The sequence below is a fragment of the Thermobia domestica genome, chromosome 6 (assembly GCF_964235325.1).
Source record: "Thermobia domestica chromosome 6, izTheDome1.hap1.1, whole genome shotgun sequence".
NCBI classification, from domain to species: Eukaryota; Metazoa; Arthropoda; class Insecta; order Zygentoma; family Lepismatidae; genus Thermobia; species Thermobia domestica.
In genome coordinates, this window is record NC_137459.1 from 23641794 (window position 1) to 23664270 (window position 22477).

General features: G+C 34.2%; 1 long non-coding RNA gene across 1 annotated transcript; it reads left to right on the forward strand.

The window, feature by feature from the left end:
- The first annotated feature begins 1473 nt into the window (after positions 1-1473).
- Positions 1474-16376, forward strand: LOC145687646 (uncharacterized). Its single transcript, XR_014131699.1, has 4 exons — positions 1474-1582; positions 3199-3339; positions 11524-11631; positions 15972-16376. It is a non-coding gene; the product is annotated as an uncharacterized LOC145687646 (long non-coding RNA).
- The last annotated feature ends 6101 nt before the right edge of the window (positions 16377-22477 follow it).

Genomic DNA, 22477 nt, shown 5'->3' on the forward strand with positions numbered 1-22477 from the left:
ACATAAAAGTGATCTTTGTGTTAAAAAAGAATTTTAAGTTCTCTTTTTTTCACGGAAGCCATTGGGAACAAATTTTGTCTATTAAAGTCACATGGTAAGAGTGAAAAAATATAGAAATAATATTTTAACGTTTTCAAAAGAACTTCTGTTAATTTGTAATCGAAATTTAATTGTCTTAACTCTTTTCGTTTAGATTTATTTAATGTTCTAAGTACAAAGTTGTTATTAGAAATTCTGTGGCGACATGTTTTGAGAAAAGTGTTCTTGAAAACGACAAAATCATGCATGTTAGAAGTTGGTTGCTTAGAAAAACATATATAGTTTCGAGTAGAAGAAGTGGTTATATTTTAGCTTATTGTTTGATTCCGTTATTGAAATTTTTAGTTTCGTTTTATACATAAATAGTATGGGTAAATATTCTGTGATTAGGAAAAGTTTGAAGAGTCCTTTATTTTAAGTAAACCATTACACAGCGCAACATCTTAAGACACCCCATCACGGCGAAATTAAAATACCGCTAATTTTACAGTATGTGATATCTTCAAATAGATAAAATATAATCAAAAAGCGGAACAAGAGCTCGCTACACAATATTATTTTACATGAGATGTCGTTATCATGACTCACGTATCTGCTTTCGATTTCCAGCCATTTAGAAAATCGGCATTTATTTTCGCTTTTACAAATGGCTGTAAACGGAAAGCTACTAGGTGACTTGTGATAACGGTACCTCATGCAAAATAATATTGTCTAGCGCGCTCTTGTTCCATATTTCAATTATCTTTTGTCTATTTGAATATACCACATAATTACTGTAAAATTAGGGGTATTTTATTTCCGCAGTGATTAGCGCTCTTAAAAATACAAGTGTGTTATTGCAGTATCTAAACTGGATTATTTCTTAGGATAATTTAGGGAAATCACGTTGGCTAGAATGCGCATTATTGTTTTTAAATAATGAATCAGGTCTAAGGCTTAGATTCTTGCTACGTCACAAAATAGCCGCGTTTTCTATGACATATTAAAATTTTCGTAAATATTTTAAAGAATTACGTATCATCAGATGTCGGATATTTTTATTCGAAATGGTTTTTAAATTTACCTGAATCAAACAAACACAAATAATGTGTTTTGATTGATAAGGCAATGCCGTAAGTAAGTATTGTTTGCGCTTATAAGGAGCCGTGAGTTTTTTATTCATGGAAACCCATGATAAAGATATTGTATTCTAGGAACATATTAAGATTTCAGAAATTACAAATATGGAAACAAGTTAGTTTGGACGCGTCAGAGAAATCTGCTAATTATAACTAGAAAGCTCTTCGCAGTCTGAAACCAAATTATTTGTAAATTATTTTAGCAGTTTAAGACTAGAGTAATGTATTTTAATATTTTAAAACACAATTTATTAGTTTTTAATTGAAATTTATGCATTTTTAGATTCTAATGGTATCTGTTTCCGTGGTTACGGACGTACTGATTGTGTCGATCCATTGTAGAAATTATATTGGTGTGGGAAACTAAAAAACTAACTTCGTTGGATAATGATGCAACTACGTAACCTGGAAAAAAAATGTAGCAGGTAATTATGCCATAATACTAAATACCAATGTCAAATTGGTACAAAAAATTAGTATATTTTTGGAGTATTTTCTCTAACTCAACTTAATTTACAATAACTTTCTTTTTTTATGAGTCCTTGAAGTTTCACCTTAAATGTTCCAAGTTTTCTTGAAGAACTCATGTTTCCTCCCACGTTTCCATTCCACCAATTCTTTCATTATCATTCTTTTGCCTTAGTGTACATATCCATTAATCTAAAGAACATAACTGCGGGATGTTAAACTGAAATATTTCATTTCTGAAATATATAATGAATGAAAAACGGAATACTTAAGCAGCTAAATTTACTATTAAGGAAACATTTCGCTTTTCGTAAAAATGTTTGTAACTTTGTGTTTATATTTGTAACTTGTAATGATATGACAAAGTATGGAAGCATTCAATGCTATGTATAACCAATGTTATCTATATTGAATTGGATTTTGGGTTTAGCGTCCCTTTCAGCAGCGAGGCTGTATGAGTCGTGGACCTGCATTTTAACGTGCGATCCGAACCACATGAGTTCCCTCTGGGAACCAAAGCCGGATCTCCCACACCCGAGGTGCGTGTTGATTTGAGTTTCGAAATTCCCAAAAATTTCAAAATGGAAAACAGGTTGGTTTCCAATGTAAGAGAAAGGCAGACCTATCATTAAGTTCTCGTATTTTATTTTGTGTTTGTAGTAGCTGTAAGAGAGATATATATTCATACGGACTCTCTCACTTGAGCCCTTAAGAGAAAGGTGATGTTTTAATTTCCTTTAGTTAAACACCCATGACAAACATGGTTTCATTCTGAGGTGTGACCCTAAACTGGATGTAGATTACATTTTGAAAATATCATTTGCTTGACTTTTGAAAGTAAATAATAATTTAAACTCTTAAAATACTATTTTTGCTCCTGTTCCATATTTTTAAAGAAAGAAAACACTCACTTACATCTTTGAGTTTTACGTTCCACGGTTATGCAGGCTAAGCTAAAGGAGACGGCGATGATGAGAAGTGAATGAAAATGGTAGAATGAAGAAAGTGGAAGGAAACGGGTGGAACTGCGAGAAATAGGTGGAGCCAAGAGAAAACTCACAAACACGGTATTTGTCCACCACAAAACCCACTTGGCGCGATCTGGGATCGAGCCAGGGACCCCAAGCACAAGAGGTGAATGCTCTACCACTGACCCACGGTGACCCTCAAAACACGTGTTAACAAACAATTAGATACCACAACAATACATTTTTCTTTATCACTTTATTAACTCTACACTGTAAACAATTACGGTCATATTTGCTGACCGATTACCCTCAATTCTGAATGCCAACAGATTACTCTAAAAATGTACGGTATTACTGCAAAATTTATGGTCATAGGTCATAAAAAATCCGTATTTATGCCCTATTACCATACCTTTAACACTAATACAGTAAATTTTAGGGTAATCGGTTGGCAGTCAGAATTGACGGTAGTGGGTCAGTAAATGTCACCGTAAGTGTTTACAGTATGTAAAATTTTAAATATCAAATTTCTAACAATATTGATGATTATATTTAATTAGTTTTGAATAAATAGTTCATTTGTATTTTTTTTTAAATTTTTTAAGGTAAATTTCCACATCAATATGACGCTCACATGTAACCTATATTTCGAAGTCGTCGGGATTGAATTTTAACCTAGTTTTCAAAAATTCAGAAATTGTATCCGGTGACTCCTGTGCATATGCTAATCAACGAGATGTACCTAGGTAAGCATTCCCAGAAGTTGTAATTATCATTTGTCTTTAGATATGAAAGTTTCATTGTTTATTTACTTAAAGGAACTATTCTCCTCAAGTTAATTAGCTGTTGGTTGTTACTAAAACTGTATTGTGGCATTTTTCAGTAAGATTACAGGGAATCAGTGACAATTTTTTTTTTTGTTAAATTAGGATTTAAGCTAATGGGAGGGTATGGTAGATATTAAAATAATCACAATTGGTCGGTGCAGAGTAACGAGCTGTTGGAAGAAGTATGATAATTTTATGGAACAACGTTATTACTTCGAGTGATAAAATAGTATCTAGAATAAACTACTTTGCACCAATGATATTACTTTCAGTCATACTTTACAGATTTGGTTCATGTGTGTAGCTAAAGTCTGATATTTTTGTTATTTTTGGCGCCACAGAAAACTATATTTGGTAATGTATCGAATTAACATTTCTTATGTCAATTTTGCTTCAGACTTAGTATGTGTTGCATGTAGGAAAACAGTATAAACCTGGTATTTAACCCAAGTTTACCTAAATTATAATGCAACGTACAAGATAGCAACCAACACCTAACTACCTTACGCGAAACTACATTAACCTACACGCAACCAATTTAAAAGAAGTAAAACTTTCCTAGTCTAATCTACTGTAAAGATAATCTTAACAAACGTAAGGAAAGGTAACCTAAGTGTAACAAATCTTTGTTCCACTATAAGCAATTCAAACTGTAAATATCGCCCACTCCTATGCCTTGGGCACACTAATCTTCTTATGCTACTTGCATACCCCTCCTGGTTGTCGCTCTCTCCAGCTTCTCTCTTCCCGGGATTTAGAATTTTTTGTGCAAACTTCCATAGCTAAAGTTAAAAGTCACTAAAAAATAAAAGTTTCAATATCTCAGGAGACTATTTTGTCTGTTTTTTCTGGAAAAGGAAAAAGCAATTCAAAATCTTCATATTTCGTGTTTTTACATTATTGCAACTATTATTATTATTATTATTATTATTATTATTATTATTATTATTATTATTATTATTATTATTAGAAATACTACTACTACTACTAGTAGTAGTAGTAGTAACAGGTAATTTTCCATAATTTTCAGTTTCGCGTGTGAAATCTTTAATTTCAGTTTGTATGTCATCAGATTGTAGCTGTGAACTGTTCGCAAATCTACCTTAAATTATAAGGGTCTCTGAGATAAACACCAATTTGAAAACAGAGCAGGAAAGGTTATTCCGAATGCAGCTGATGTTTTTCGTACAACTTCAGGGAAAAATATGTTTACATGTAGTTTTTCAAGATTTCTCTCGACAAGAACTTAAAAGCCAAAACACCTTCAAAAGATTTTATACATTTATTTATTTATTTATTCAACTCAACACAACAGGTCCAATTTCAGGATTGTGCCTTTATAAATACAATTACTCATAACTGTATCTTTTAACAAAATTATTGAACTGCTCGTTAGTAAAGCTTTTATCATTCGACTCGATCGGGATTTGAGTGTCTATCTGTCTGTCAGTCCGTCCGTCTGTCGAATCCACGATAACTATCTTAAACGTATTCGATTTTAATGACATTTGGGATACGGAGCTTGCAAAAATAATCTCTGTTGTTTGTAGTTGCAATCCATCAAGAATAAGTGGATAAACAGGGTAAAACTCACCGCTGTGTTGTACGTTTGAATACATACATGCAACAAAACCTACAATATAAGCCCTGTAAAAAATCGTTTACAACAACAATATAGTGCACAGTTTTCTTTTGGCGTTTTGATCACTCTTGCAGTTTAGGATCAGAATCTGTTAAGAATAAAAGTGTTAATTTGCTTTTCCCCCTATCATTTGAGGAGTTTGATGTTATAAGGGCGTAAGCGAGTTTATGCCCTTTTCGCATCAAACGCATTTCTGGCTTTTGCCATGCTTGTTTACCCTCCTGGTAACATTTCAATTCAATATCGGAATAAAATGCTGCATATTACATTGTTTTATGTAAGAAGAAAACACTACTTAATTTTCAACATTGTTTTTCTCCAACATGTTTCAGACTTAGGCCCTTATTGCATCAAACTCCTCAATTGAAAGCTACAGGGGGAAAAAGGAAGCAAGTCATTTTTTAAAAATAATTTTACGCGGTGGCTCAGTGGTAGACCGTTCACCTCTGGTGCATGGGGTCCCGGGTTCAAACCCTGCTCCCGCCAAGTGAACTTTGTAGTGGACAAACACCGTGTGCGTGGGTTACCTCGGGGTTCTCCAGTTTCCTCCCATTTTATTCATTCCACCATTTCATTCATTTCTCATAATCACCGTCTCCTTTAGCCTAACCGGCATAACCGTGGGACGTAAAACTCAAAGATTTCATTTCATTTCATTTTTTCAAAATTGTAACTGAAAATAAGAAAAAAAAGACCTTAAGTGTCAATTTATTAGCAAAAAATATTTAACTGTATCACCACGCAAAATTTAGATCCGGAAAATATATTTAGTAAAGTTTTACTGAAATACAACACATTTGTACGTACAGCCTAAGCCAAAACGCGTTTTGCTTATTTTCTCGAAAGTATGTGAAATGGAGATAAGGCCTTTTCGCTTAGCAGAACAGTGTACTCTAACCGCTTTGCCTTGGGGGAGCTCCATGAAGGGAGAATAAGAAGCATAGAATATATGTAGCAAATCAATAGTTATAGGAGAGAAACTTTCGTTACTAAAGAGCACTCGATTCAACAAAGGAAACAGCGGAGAGAATATGTGAGTGAAGCTTATTTATTTATTTTCTTTTTTTAGAAAGAATGAATTAAATGTTCCTTGAATCCACAGTAATTATATGGGTTCATATTGAAAATGAGCCCGCGCTTGAAAGTTATTGACTATATATTACCTCTCTTTGAAATGTGTCATAGATATCAATTTATGTTTACAAAATACCTTAATTCTAATATAGGGAAAAGATCGTGCAGATTAAGAATATAGGAGCAGCTATATAAAATTCTTTCACACCACTTTTTCTGCTTTGAATCATGCTTTCAGTATTCTAGATTATCCTTTTCTTGGTGCATGCACAAATAACGGAGTACAAATTGATAATAGGACTCAAAATTGACTTACCGTGAAAACGATCTTAATGTGCAAAACACGCAGGCAACTTTCTTGGACACTACAAGAGAGAAATTTATGCATTTTTTCCGAAGAGATAGAAGGTAGTGGGACCGCTCAGTAGCGCAAGTGTCTATTTATAGGGAGCAGGCGCGTTAGCGGTGGTGAATTTCGGGATAAACTAAAATTTCCTTACAACCTACAGCCACTAAGGATATTTAAATTTAAAGCGTCTGTTTGTTTGGCAAATATAAAAAAATATATTGTTTTAGTTTCCATTGTGATTGGTGAATAATAAGATGTAAATATCATATAAAATAAAATATTTTGTTGCCTTGTACATTACAGAAACATTTATAGCAGATATCCTTTCAACTGCATTGTAGGAAGCACTCACTCTCCATATAAGAGACTTAGTGAGTGTGTTTGTTCTTGTCTTCTTACAGTGAAATATACTGTTATTTCCTACCCGGATTTCACCTTACGGGACATGTAATTAAACCTTCGAAGTAAGATCAGGACAGTCAATTTAACCATCTAGCTATTTCTATACACTGATAAAAAAAAACATGTGGCGTACGTAAAAACGTAGGTTGCATGTGTAAATCCTGTAATTTTTAGACTTGATATACAGCAAACGTATAACTGAAAAAGTATATTTTACAAGTATACTTTCCGTACAAGTGTTCTGAATAAACATACTTTCCGTATTAACGAAAGAACTGTATATAGGTGGTCAGGATCTCACATACAGGTGGACGTATGTAACATATAGTTCACGTCTATAACATATGTATATGTATCTAATATACGGAAGACTGTTAGATGTCATATATGCTGCAACGGCATGGTGTAATATCTGAGCGGGAAAAGTATCTAACATATGGATACCGTATGCTCCGTTCTGATTTCCATAGTAAACATAAGGATTCCATATATTTGTAGAATATACCGCTGTCGGAGAACGGATTTATCTCAGTGTCACATTATAAGATTCACATGTTCTCTCTACTGTTTGAAAGTGCACATATTGCAATTTTGTATTAATTTTATTTCTGAATATGATTCATATTTAGAATAAAGACCAATTTTTCTACTAGTAGCAGCAGTTTCAAGAATTTTTATTGCATTCTTTCAATCATATAAATGTGTTTCAGTGCTTTTGGTGACAAAGTCGCATATTCCAATTGCTACCTCACAAAATAGAAATAGAGTTCCATTAATGTACCATCGTTTCCCAGAACAAAATCAGGAATTTTATATAAATGATGATCCTGTTAATATGATAAGTAGAAGGTAATTTAGAATCAAATAGGACTTCTCGATCTTAAATAAGGTGAATCCTAAATAGTTCTGGTAATATAGGAGTCATATATAAGACTGTTTTCTTTACTGGTAAAAGAGAGCGTTTTGCATTTATCCATGTTCAAGTTAATCTTGTTACTGTCAAACCAGTTCTTAATACTTCACAAGTTCATTTGAATTTTCTACACAGTCCTCAGTCGAATTAATTTTGGAAGATCATTCGCGAATACAATCACATTAGAAAAGTGAATGCAACACGATAGGTCATTTATAACTAAAATAAATAAGAGGGCGGCCAAGATTCGGTCCTTGAGACACATCAGTAGAGATGAAACTATTTCGTCAATGCGATATGTGCAAAACGTTAGAAAATGTGTGTGTGTTTCAGAATACCTCAAACTTTTCGTTTCAGAGAAAGAAATCACGTTATCGCAAATTTTTACGAAATTCGACATTACTTGCAATAAATGCGATTGAAAACGAAAAAAAGTGGAATTCTTGTTAATTATTGCCAATGATAACTAAAAAGCATATTTCCAATATTATTTAACTTTAAAAAAAACATTGCATTTACAAAAAAGCTCTGCGAGTTATTTGATGCAGAAACAGTTTTACTTCATTAAGATGTAGACATCAACAAAACTGAACTGTTGTTTAAATCGTTGACTGTGTTTTATGGTGAAAATGTTCATGATCTGTTGGTTGATTACCATGAATTTAAAAGTAAGGTTAGTGAAGCTCTCAACAATGAAGATAAGGAAGTTGACATTGTATCATTGTTAAAGAGTTTAAAAGTTAACTACACGTCTTTTGCTGTCAGCTCGTTACGTTCAATATGGTTGCCAGACTCGAGTGTTGATGCCGAGAGAATCTTTTCCAAGTATATGATTATTATTGACAGAAGAACAAACTTAAAAAAAGAATTGGCAATGTCTTGCTGCATGTTATCCTTTAACTAAGGATGAGGTTAGAGGAAATATTTAACTTTTTGTATTAATTTTTATATTTCAGTGAGTACATTAGCTGGAATATGCACCTAATCAAGGTATAGCCTCATTTTTGTATTAGTTATACACCTTACTATCAAAAATATAGGTAATGTTTACAAGTTCCATTTTTTTTTTTTTTTTTTTAGAAAATACTTGTGCTACATTAAAAAATAAATGCGACATAAATGCTAAAATTGTGATAATTAATGCTACAAATATCAAAATTGTTGCGAAAAAGTTTCGTCTCTACACACCAGATAAGGGTGTGATTTCTTCAGAAACATATCTTTTGTCTGTGTAAATAGACATAAAAAATTTTCTTGCTTTAATACAGAAATTAAAAGACGTAACTTTTTGTAAGAATACATCGTGTTGTACCAAATAAAAGACTTTTGAGAAATCAGGATAAATCCCATCCATTTTACCCCCTGTATGGAATCATTTGCAATAATGGCTTAGTTAGTGGATGTCGATGAATTCTTCAAGAAGTCATGCTGGTATGCTGATAGAACGAGTTTTACATGGCACATTTTTCTTGAGTTTTACTTGTTTAAATACCTTGGTAACGTGTGATAAACATAGTGATAGGCCGAAAATTCTACATATTCCTTGTATCTCAAGCTTTAGGGACCGCATCCAAATTATAGCACTTATCTACCTGTCCGGAAACATTCATACTTTTAATGATACATTTCTGTTAGTATGCAGGGGATGTTTAGAAATCGATACTTCTTTTAAAAATGAACGGTGGTATGCCATCGGCTTCGCAAGATTTTTTGGATTTCAAAATTCTTATGGCTTTATTAACTTCCTCTGATTTCATTTTATTTAAAAGAACATTAAGGAAACAATGGACGCAGCAGAATTATTATGCAATTGTATAATATGTACATTCACTGTGAGTGTGCCTTAATGTAACATTTTGTAGAAATAGTATGTTGTTTTGTTATAGTGTTTCTAGTAGGATACCTTATTTATTTACTTTTGTTAGAGGCAAATCTTGCAATTTATATTTCCATACTAACCAAAGTTCTGAAATGTTGCACAGATGGGTAAACCCAATGACAGTACAATTAGTTCACATAATTTTTTCCTCTAGCTTATTGCTTTTCTGCACAATTAGTCATTAAGAAATAATTATCGAGCACTTGCTGTTTATAGAACTCAAATCCCGAAAGAAGTGTTGTTGGTTGCAGACAACTAGGTGTTCTGTTGACTTTATACCAACAAGTTTGAGTATTTACATTTCTATATAATTTTGCAAAAGATTTGAATGAACTTCTGTTAGTTATGTAACATGTCCTTAGAAAGGACAATGTGTGAGCTTACATATTGGAATAATGTATTTTGAAATTAGAGAAGTTGGAAAAATTCATTACAGATATTAAATAAAATAGGAATGGAACAAACAGAATTTTATGAAAACCTCACACCCGTTTGCAGAAAAACAAGAAAACCAACATTTATGTTTTCTTCAAGACCGGTGCAGTTTTCACCAAATAATCTAATATAAATAAAATAATGAGTTAGTTTGTGTGTCAGTGTGTGGCATGGGAAACAGACTAGTGTTAAAAAATTTTGGTCATGGTACCTTGGTCCAGGTCGCAGGCCAAGACAAAACGCTTTTCAAAAATTTGAAACAGGAGGGGGTTGTATTTGGAAGTAAACGCCATTCATCTCAGCGACCGCGAAAATTTTGTATTTTACACTAATATCGGTCATTTTGGATTATTTTTACATATCTTCGTAACCACTCTTCGTGGGTGATCTTCGCCTCGCATACAATGTTAGCTGAATTTGGAAGTCATCGCTAATGGGAGTGTAGCCATTGATCTCAGCGACCGCGAAAACTATGGATTTTACACTAATATCAGCCATGTTCTACTACTTTTACATGTCCCAGTAAACGTCTTCCCTGAGACCCCTGGATCGAATTTTGTAAAAAGAAAAAGTTTCGTCTTGGTCTGGAGCCTGGACCTAGGTACCCGTGACCACAATTTGATAACTCTCGGTCTACTCGTCTGGTCCCTATGCCGCACACAGACACACAGACAGACACACAGATACGCAAACGAACTCTTTCTGTTATTTATATTAGATTATTACCATTAAAATTCCCCAAATTAACTTTTCTTTAAAAAAAAAAAAGTAAATAAACAACCATAAGTGTGTTTTGGTTGCACGTTCTTGGACGTTTTTTTCAGTGCTAGCGTCTTTTCTCAATGTCATTACCTATTTGCACTTTTCGAAAGTTTTTGTGTATGTGTGTGTGGCTTTTGTGCTAGGTTTTATTCCTCTAATTCACCAAACATGTGCGACATAGAATTACTGTCTCTTCAGTGCAATCCCGTTAGGTGAAAATTATTGAATAAAAAGTAAAAGGAAAGTGCTAACATTAACCTGACTAATCACGACTATCACTAATCTGTAATGTTAAGTCCTTTTCTACCTACAATTTTATTTAGTGAACAGAGATGCACCCTCACTGAAAAAAAAAAACAACATAAAAATCTTAACTATTATTTGTTATAATAGTCTTCTGAACTTGGGAATTTCATTTAAAAATTAACTCATGTTTATTATAACATTTATTTGAAATTGTGACTTATTGTGTTCCGGAACCTATTTTAGGTGGATGTTTTAATATAAGAGTGAATTTTGACTTCTTATATATGATGTAAATAGTTTTAGTACTGTTTGTGTGAATATTTACATTTGAAATTTACCCTTTTCCCCAAAATGTTGCACCTTTTTAACCAAAATTTTTCACTTTTTTTTTTTCAAATTAGAATCCAGTTTATACCACTCTGAAGGAAACTGCATTCTCTGTACGTTAAAGGAAACAGAATAAAGATTGGTTTACACGTTCCGAACTTATCGACAAAAGAATATATAATGTACGTATACCTGTTTTTGTTGATTACATTATAGGGATATGATAATATTGAAATACTAATGTCCATGAAGAAAATTTTATTTTAATATATATATATATATATATATATATATATATATATATATATATATATATATATATATATATATATATATATATATATATACTGTATATACAGGGTGTTTCGAAACAACATCCACAACGTTTCGGAGATGATTCCTTACACCAAAATAGGACAATAGGACGAAACGTTTAGACCAACCTGGGTGAACAAAGGCTTCCTTTCGGAGTTACAGGCTGCCGAAAACATGAAGAAATGAAGTTTATAGGTCCATAGCTCCAAAACTATTGGACCTACCATAGTCGGGTCAAGACTTTATTTAGGAGTCGGTATGTTCCCTATCCAAGTATCCAAGCTTCAGAATTCTGCGGTACTTCCGCAACAATTTTTATAGAGCTAGTTGGGAGTACTTCAAATTATATGCCCGTAACCAAACTGCCTTCATAAATATTGTTGCGTGAGTACCTTAGGATTCTGAAACACGAATTTTTGGATAGTGCACATATTAGTTCCTAAGTGAAGTCTTGACCCGACTATGGAAGGTCCCATAGTTTAGGAGCTATGGACCTTTAAACTTCATTTTTTCATGTTTTCAGCACCCTATAACTCCGAAAGGAAGGATTTGTGCACCCAGGTTCGTCTATATTTTCGTCTTATCTTGGTGTCAGGAATCACCTCCCAAAAGTTGCCGGTGTTGTTTTGAAACACCCTGTATAAAGGAGTGAATCCACTGACTAAATCAATGTTTCAACTCATCTACATATCTCTGAAACCATTAGGGTAAAACCTTGAAGTTTTGTGTATTGTAACACCGTAGTTTTCAAATAGACAAGGATTTGGGAATTGTACATCTAAACGGGGATGGTGTTTTAAATAATTTTTGCCACTCACCAAATTGCCGAAACTATAAAGCATACAACCTTGATTTTTATAGATATTCTCTTAACAATTTACACTGTAAATATGGCAAAGTTTCGGGTATTGCGTATTAAAACGGGAATGAGAGGCTTAAATAGATTTTTTTTGGCTTCTTTGTGTTATTCACTTGCATTTTGTGATTGTGACTTGTGTATCGACGAAATGGACACGAGGGTACGACACTTCTTAATTCAAATTCATTATGGGGGCACGGTGGCTCACAAGGGAAGGGTACGATGTCACTCAAAGATAATTGCACCAAACTTTGTGTAGGAGTAGGTAATAGGAATAGAAAAGAACGTGTGGAAGCATTCCTTTCAAAGGTGTTCAGAATAAGAAATAATGGACCATACAGTTCTGGAGAAGTATGACCTCTCAATCAGATATTGATGGGATGCCGGAGCCTTTGTTCGCTGTTGCGGCCAATGCAGATGAAGTTAAATAAAGTAGAATAAGAATAGAAAAGATGAGCTGAACAGAAAATGCGCCAATGTCCGTCCTCAGTCCCATCAGGCGAATGCCGGGATACTAAATCATCAGCTTCCCTTGCCGTTACCCACCTTATTTCTATAAAGAGGAATTAAAATAAATGTTTTAGAAAGCAGTCTCACCTGTTTCAGACTGAACGTGTGTTCTTTCTTTAGCATATTTATTTTTTGAATACAATTCCTGGTACTATGTGTGCCTGTTACATTTTTAATGTCTCTCTTAACAACTTTTTCATTATGTCAATATATCTATATCTATCTATATCTATATCTATATTTATATCTATCTATCTATCTATCTATCTATATATATATATATATATATATATATATATATATATATATATATATATATATATTTATATATATATATATGTATGTATATGTATATATATATATCACTGTACAGTCTATTAAGGTTAACTACGGTGTTTTCTAATCTTGTTGAGACCAATTTGGAAACTAACTATACGAATATGTCATGTGTGTAAACAGTGAATATGTTTTGTCTCATGTACGCTAGGCAACAGAAGTGAAACGCTCATGTTCATTTTGTATTCACACTATTAAAGTACAGTGTTTGTGAAACATGCGTGAGTTATATTTCGAGTTTTGAACGCAGTTTTTACGAAGCTGTATCTGTCCAATACATTTTGCTGCTTTCTAGTGGTGAGTAGACCAAATTCAAATATTTCCTTTATCCTTTGCGTTAACATAGTTATGTTAATGAGCAGTCTTGTATGTATTCAAACGGTTATTTTTAGCATGGCCGTCCAGAGAAGTTTCCATTTTAATCACTAACCCCGATATATATATATATATATATATATTTGGTATATATGTATATATATTTTAATTTTGGTGGGTGCCACGTTGTAGATATCAAATACCCGTATAAATGAGATATATTAATATTGGTGGGGTCAAACATTTAATACTTGCGTATTGACAACATCTTATAGTGTGAAGAAATACAGCAACTTCATTTCGACCTCTTCCCTGGAAAACTTCTGGCGACCCCCATGATTTAATTTCTGTATACATTTTCTTTATTTTTTTAATATAGTTTAATTAAGCAAACTAGTGATGCACACCCAATTGGTAACGGCAAGGGCAGGGTAGCTGATAGATTTTGCATCCCAGCATTGACCTGATGGGACTGAGGGCAAATATTGGTGCATTTTCTGTTCAGCTCATCTTTTTTGTTTTCATTCTATTTTATTTAACTTCTTCTACGTTGGCAGTAACAGCGAGGAAAGGCTACGTCCCTTCAATATCTGATTGACAAGCCATACTCCTCCAGAACTGTAGAGCCTATAATTTATGATTTCGAACGCCTGCGAAACGAACGTTCTTTTCTATTCCCATTACATACTCCTTCACCAAATATGGTGTAATTATCTCTGAGTGACATCACGCCCTTCCGTCTTCAGTAATAGAGGGCTTACCTCTGGTGTGTGGGGTCCACGGTTCGATTCTAGCGAAGTGAGTTTGTGGTACACATCATCGTGTCCGTGGGTTTTCTCGGGGTACTCCCATTTCCTCCGAGATTCGCATTCCACCAATTGTTCCATCATCGTTCACTTGCTTTAATCATCGTCTCCCTTAGCCGAAAGAGAATAATCGTGGGACGTTAAACTGAAAGATTTCATTTCATTTTTTATTCCATTGTAAGTAAACCGTGTTGTTTGAAATAAACTTACAATAAGTTTAAAAATCGAACTTGTTCGTTGTGATAATCTAGGATAATAAACGTGTTTTGTAGGACACGGACATGAATGACATAGGTGATACGGACAGCGGAACATAGAGACATACGGACATAGCGAAACATACGGACATTGGACATACGGAAGCAATTATTGAAATTAGATTGTGAAAGTAAACGAAATGATTTCGAGAAAAAAACGATTGTTTTCCACCATAAACCCACGTAGCCTGGGATTGAACCAGATACCCCGCGTAATAGAGGGAAGAGGTCTAACATTGAGCCACTGTGCTCTTATTTGTCAGTTGCAATTGATATCGTCATGTAACAAGCCAATGACCGACTTCACTAGTACAGTATTTATATACTGCGCACAAAAGCAGACGTGTTTTTTACTACTTGTATGTGGTTATTTTAAAGAGTTTGAGTACACCAACCTATTGCCACTTCAGAAATACCGCGATATGTAAGGTATTTCTGTACAAATCGCGAACTGTCTTTAAATAAACCCTTACAAGTAATACGAAGTGAAAGAATTTTTCAGTAAACTAAAGCAATTGAAACAAATAACACATTCAGTGCAAAAGGGAAACAAGTCCAGTTTGCGTCAGTTTGGACACATTTCATCTTTAAAATATCTATTCGCAGCTTCTTTCAAACATAAAACATTCATGTCTAGATATTGTAAATTACTCTTACAATGTTAAAAATAAATGTGCACTTTTCCATACACCTAAGCGTAACCTACTATACAAATTCTCGGGGGGCGAGGTGGCTCAATGGTAGAGCGTGCACCACCGGTGCTTGGGGTCCCTGGTTCGATCCCAGCTCGCGCCGTGTGGACTTTGTGGTGGACAAACACCGTCCTCGTGGGTTTTCTCGGGGTTCTCCCGTTTCCTCCCACTTTCTTCACTATTTCACTCATTATCACCGTCTCCTTTAGCCTAACAGGCATAAACGTGGGACGTTAAACTTAAAAAGAAAATACAAATTCTCACAAGTTCGGTAATTGGACTTGTTTCCCTTGTACTCTGAATGCTTAAAATTGTACACATCTATAAGCAAATACATTGTAAAAGCAAATGTAGTATAAATCTTATATTACTGATGCATATAAAATTAATCTAACCAAGTTATATATGTATATTATTTTCTTCTTTTGTTAGGTCTATCAAAGCGAATTCTCCAAGGAGAAAAAAAATCTTGATGGCTTATGTATTGGATAGAGAATTGTGCAACGGGACGTATCTTCTGTGAGATCGATCTAAGGACCCTCGTGCACTTTGAGTGTACAGCAAATCATGGTATCTCAACGCAGTATGTAAATGAAGAAATTATTTTGATATTTATGAATTTTGTATTGAGCTTGCTTGTCTAAATAGAACCAAAAACAATTGAAGTGCTCAATTCAAAAAGAGCCTAAGTAAAAAAAAAAAAGTCATTTTTTCAGGAGACTATTTTGTGTGTGTTTCCATCATTCTATTTCTGTGAAAGAAAAGTGCAAAAGAAAACTGTAATTGTCTACTTTTCATAAGATAACTGTGAAATTATCATCTATAGCAAGAGTTATATAAGCGTTTTTAGGCATGAGTCACAAAATAACTTCAGAGAATACTGCTGACTAAGTACATTTTGGAAAACAACACTGTTTTCTTTTGCCTACAAGTAACTTGATTTATGGAGTTTTGGCATAAAATCCAATTTAATATACGGAGATGCTGAAATAGAACTTAAGAGAACAAATATCTCAAAATTGACAAGAGAACAAATATCTCAAAATTGACAAAAATTGACTTAGGCTCTTTTGGTATCCACCCCTTCAATTATTATAGTTAAGGATTCTGCAATATTTAAAAAACAAGCACCAAAGCTGTGGAAAGGGGGTTGGTCGAAATTACTTTGTATGCAGAACGTTTCGTACAGAGTTAGCACAAAGCGTTTTGTCTTGAGTTTAGGGCCATGAAGCATAACATATACGGATAGATATAAAAATCATTGATATAAACGATGGAGAATACCTTGAAATATTCATTTTCAGTTGTAATTTAATATATCTTTGGAAAGTTGTCAGCAAAAAATGGAGTTTTTTTATATTTTCTAAAGAGCGTGGAGTTTTCCATCAAAATCTGATGCTGTAGAACACTCATAAAGACTTTCTTAATAATCATTAAAGGAGATGGAGGATATAAAGGAATATACTGACAAATTCAAGGAATCAAAAAACGAACAAGTAACACTAATATGAGCTTCATTCGGAAACATTGCATATATATTTCTCAATAGACAAACAGAAATAGTCCAGGTTTACTATTTCGTATTAACGTTTGAAACCTTACTACAAATATATATCTTTAGATTTTCGGTTAGCTTCCAGTCCAAGTCAAACATTTTCTATTGTTATACGAAATTCACTGATAGTTTGCTGTATATGTTCTAATTTGTTGAGAGTACTATTCTTAGCAATGTATAGCTATCAGGTCACTAGGAAGATCCCTATGGCTTATCGACCAACTCCTTTTAAGGTCATAAAGTTATAATTTGTAAATAATAATAATAATAAGGTATAATTTGATTTGCAACGATATTAAGCCAAAACAGATTAGCAATATTCAATTTAGATTTTCTTAAAGGAAGTTTGAAAATATTAATATTATTAATAAAAAAATACTTATTTAAGAGTTCAATAATATGATAGAATTGTATAAGCAGCTCAGACTAAAATAATTATAAATGGCAGTTCCTTGAAATTCAGTTGTTGGATAGAATGGACTGCGATCGGACTACAGAAGAGTATGTAGGTAGTTTAACTTCGAAACTGTACCTGCAGATGGCAGGGGAAGATTGGTATGTGTCATTGCATACATTTACATGGTAATGGTCAACCTTTTTCCCAGTTAACTCAAAAGTTAGAAAATATGAGATATTATTATATTCTTCCGAGCCGCTCAAATGTACTTCTCTTTTTTTAGATGATTTAAGATAATATCACGTAACAAAACTCTGTTGAAACGTCAAAATTCAGCAGTGCTTAAAAACAAGTTAAGAATTTAATTTGTAATTGGTGACAGAATAATATTTCGCAGCTAAATTGAACCAAATTCAAAATGAACTTCTATGCACTTGTCGTAATAAAGGATCAATCGGTCTTAGATGTTGAGATTTTTTTTGGTCGGTAAACATAGAAGGAAATATTGTTAGGCACATTTTCAAACAAAAACATCCATTTTTGCGATTACAGCATAAATCTTACGCTGTGTTCTAAAAATCAGAAAAAGTATGCCTCAATATTTCAATCTAAGAACAAAGAAATGTTGTGCATTCTTACAAGATTCTGTCTATTTTTAGGCATCGTTAATACCCAATTTGTGTACTAATCGATATTATATTTGATAAACTAAAGTTCCAGTCGAAATGATACATTGATAACAAAATGCAAGGAATTTGAGATTTTGACTCATGGTGTATATATTAGGAAGCTCGTGCTTAAACCATACAGCTAACACAGTATCAACATTTTGAAGTTGATTTCTTTCTCTCAAATGGAATTATGTGATTTAAACTAAAAGACAGTTGTTGCATTAATTGCTAAAAACCGAAATATTCCGAAACGTCTCGTTTTCGCTGGACAGTCTATTACACATTATACTTAAGATACAGTCTTTTTCTAAAAATCTTGGTTATCCACCTTCTTTTGAAAGTCCGTGTTCTAGAAACCACAGGTAGGAAGTTGAATTCTCCGGCTTCAAATAAAGATCTTGATTGGGCAAAGAACATGCCTATCTCTTTGACGTAATTACGACTCTGGGTAAGAATGTATAACTTATTGAAAAGAAATGGGTTGACACGCTTCTTAAACAACACTGTACATGTTTACACATTTTTTTCTGTGAAATTGAGATTAGCAAAGCACATTAAACTTATATTCATTTTTGTAAAAATACACTTTAAAAAGCTTATGTTTTTGGTCGCTCACACTTGTAGACATCTCTTAAAGTCTCTCTGATAGGGCAGTACTATTTAACAAGCATACGTTCAGTCTATTCTGCTGCACTTTTCGTCGTTTACATTGTAGACATCTCTTAGAGTCTCTCTGATGGGCCAGCAGTATTCAACAAACATACTTTCAGTCTATATTGCAGACCTTCGGTCGTTTACACTTGTAGAACCTTTTAGAGTCTATCTGATAGGCCAACAATATTCAACAAGCATACTTTCCGTCTATACAGCATCACTTTTGGTCTTTTACACTTGTAGACATCTCTTAGGGTCTCTCTGATCATGGGCGCCCGCAGGATCTTTTCCAAGGGGGGGGGGGGAATACATATATATATGCCAAAATTTTCGGTCGCCAGAGGTTTAGACCTGGCGACCAGTGTTCGAGAGAAATGGTTTCTCCCTAAACTCACAGGACTGCACAGTTTCTGTTTCGCACGAAAATAATTGAAACTGAGTGAGAGAAAACTCCGAATGTGAAGTCTTCGCAACGGACATAGAAAGTGAAGTCTTCACAGGGTTGTAATTCCCTCCTCCTTTCCTGCCTTCAGAGTATCTTAGTAGAGTGGCTAGAATATAAACTTTGTTTTCTTGAAAAAGATTTACAGAAAAAACTTGATTACGAGTTTCCCAAATCTCCTTCCGATTGTCATATTTTGTGCAGTTTTACCTGTGAGTAGGCTTGATGTGAGAGAAGCTTCGGCAGTCTCAACAGAATTAAAACTGCCTACAGAAATTCACTGAAGTACGACACTGGATTATTTGGTGACAATTTCAGTTAATAATCCTTCACTTAAGGACTTAAATCCGAGAACTCAATCGACCCCTGATACTTCAGTGTAGATAGAGAAAGAGCGGTTAACAGGGTTCATAAATTTTATGCCCTGATGTAAATATCTATCTTTGTCAAATCAAAGAATGCCTTGGGAGGGGGGATTGGACCTCTATAGATATATCTTAGAGTCTACCTGATAGGCCAGCAGTATTCAATAAGCATACTTTCAGTCAATACGGCATCAATTTTTGTCCTTTACAGTTGTAGACATCCCTTAGAGTCTCTCTGAGAGGCCAGCGTTATTCAATAAGCATACATTCAGTCTATACTGCAGCACTTCTGATCGTTTACACTGTAGACATCTGTTATAGTCTCTCTGATTTCCCAGCAGTATTCAACATGCTTCCTTTTGGTATATACTGCAGCACTTGTGGTCGTTAACACTTCTATACATCTCTTAGAGTCTATCTGATCAGCCAGCAATATTAAACAAGCATACTTTCAGTCTGTACTGCAGCACTTTTGATCATTTATGTTTGTAGACATCTCTTATAGGCTATCTGATAGATCAGCAGTATTCAACAAGCATACTTTCACTCTATACTGCAGCACTTTTAGTCGTTTAAACTTGTAGACATCTCTTAGTGTCTCCTGATAGGCCAGTAGCATTCAACAAGCATATACCTTCAGTCTATTCTGCAGCACTTTTGGCCGTTTACACTGTAGACATGTCTTAGAGTCTATTTGATAGGCCACCAGTATTCAACCTCATACTTCCAGTCTATACTGCAGCACTTTTGATCGTTTACACTTGCAGACATCACTTTTAGTCTATCTGATAGATCAGCAGTATTCAACAAGCATATACCTTCAGTCTATTCTGCAGCACTTTTGATCGTTTACACTTTTAGACATCTGTTTCAGTCTCTGATAGGCCAGCAGTATTCAGCAAGCATATACCTTCAGTCTATTCTGCAGCATTTTTGGTCGTTTACACTGTAGACATCTCTTAGAGTCTATTTGATAGGCCAGCAGTATTCAACCTCATACTTTCAGTCTATACTGCAGCACTTTTGATCGTTTACACTTGCAGACATTACTTTTAGTCTATCTGATAGATCAGCAGTATTCAACAGGCATATACCTTCAGTCTATTCTGCAGCACTTTTGGTCGTTTACACTGTAGACATCTCTTAGAGATTACATCATAGGCCAGCAATATTCAACAGTTCTGTACTTTAGTCTGTACTGTCAGTACTTCAGCACTTGGGTCGTTTACGCTTGTAGATATCTCTTAAAATCTATCTGATATGCCAGCAGTGTTCGACAAGCATACTTTCAGTCTATACTGCAGCACTTTCAATCATATACACTTGCAGACATATCCTAGTGTCTACCTGATAGGCCAGCAGTATTCAACAAGCACACTTTCCGTCAATACGGCATCACTTTTTGTCCTTTACACTTGTAGACATTTCTTAAAGTCTATCTGATAGGCCAGTAGAATTCACCAAGCATACTTTCACTATATTCTGTAGCTTTTTGGTTGTTTACACTTGTAGACATCTGTTTCAGTCTCTGATAGGCCAGCAGTATTCAGCAAGCATATTCCTTCACTCTATTCTGCAGCACTTTTGGTCGTTTACACTGTAGACATCTCTTAGAGATTACATCATAGGTGAAGAATATTTAACAGTTCTGTACTTCAGTCTGTACTGTCTGTACTTCAGCACTTGGGTCGTTTACGCTTGTAGATATCTCTTAGGGTCTCTCTGATCATGGGCGCTCGCAGGATTTTTTCCAAGGGATGGGGAATATATATATATATATATATATATATATATATATATATATATATATATATATATATATATATATATGCCAAAATTTCCGGTCGCCAGAGGTTTAGACCTGGCGACCAGTGTTCGAGAGAAATGGTTTCTCCCTAAACTCACAGGACTGCACAGTTTCTTTTTCGCACGAAAATAATTGTCACTGAGTGAGAGAAAACTCCGAATGTGAAGTCTTCGCAACGGACATAGAAAGTGAAGTCTTCACAGGGTTGTAATTCGCACCTCCTTTCCTGCCTTCAGAGTGTGTTAGTAGAGTGGGTAGAATATAGACTTTGTTTTCTTGAAAAAGATTTACAGAAAAAACTTGATTACGAGTTTCCCAAATCTCCTTCCGATTATCACATTTTGTGCAGTTTTATCTGTGAGTAGGCTTTATGTGAGAGAGGCTTCGGCACTCTCAACAGAATTGAGACTGCCTACAGGAATTCACTGAAGTACGACACTGGATGATTTGCTGACGATTTCCATTAATAATCCTTCACTTAAGGACTTAGATCCGAGAACTCAATCGACCCCTGATACTTAAGTGTAGATAGAGAAAGAGCGCTACACAAACGTGATATTGTTAAGATATTTTTGATATGTATATGAATTGTCCAATTCAAAATAGATTATACTGAATCAACTTGTGTGGTTTTGAAATTTTATGCCCTGATGTAAATCTCTTTCTTTGTCAAATCAAAGAATGCCTTGGGAGGGAGGAGGGGCCCTCTAATAATTTATACGTGATAGATACTGACGACCATCATTTTTTTATTGGCGAGTGCGTCTAACTTTGAAATTTTGCTCCCTGTATATATTCCACTCTCCCTCACGCAATCACTTTAAGAGATTTTAACTTGACGTTGGCAAAAGAAACAACAAAAGGCTAAATTATCTTTTCAACTCAACTGACGGATCCTATCATTCAAAATACTTTTCCGTTGCATTCATTAGGCTGAATATAATCATTACTGAAAAGAAAAATGTAAAACATCAAAGGAAGACACTGTAGGTTAAAATTTTGGCGATGGTCTCATCTAAATTTTGTTACTCCTTAAACTTTATTTGA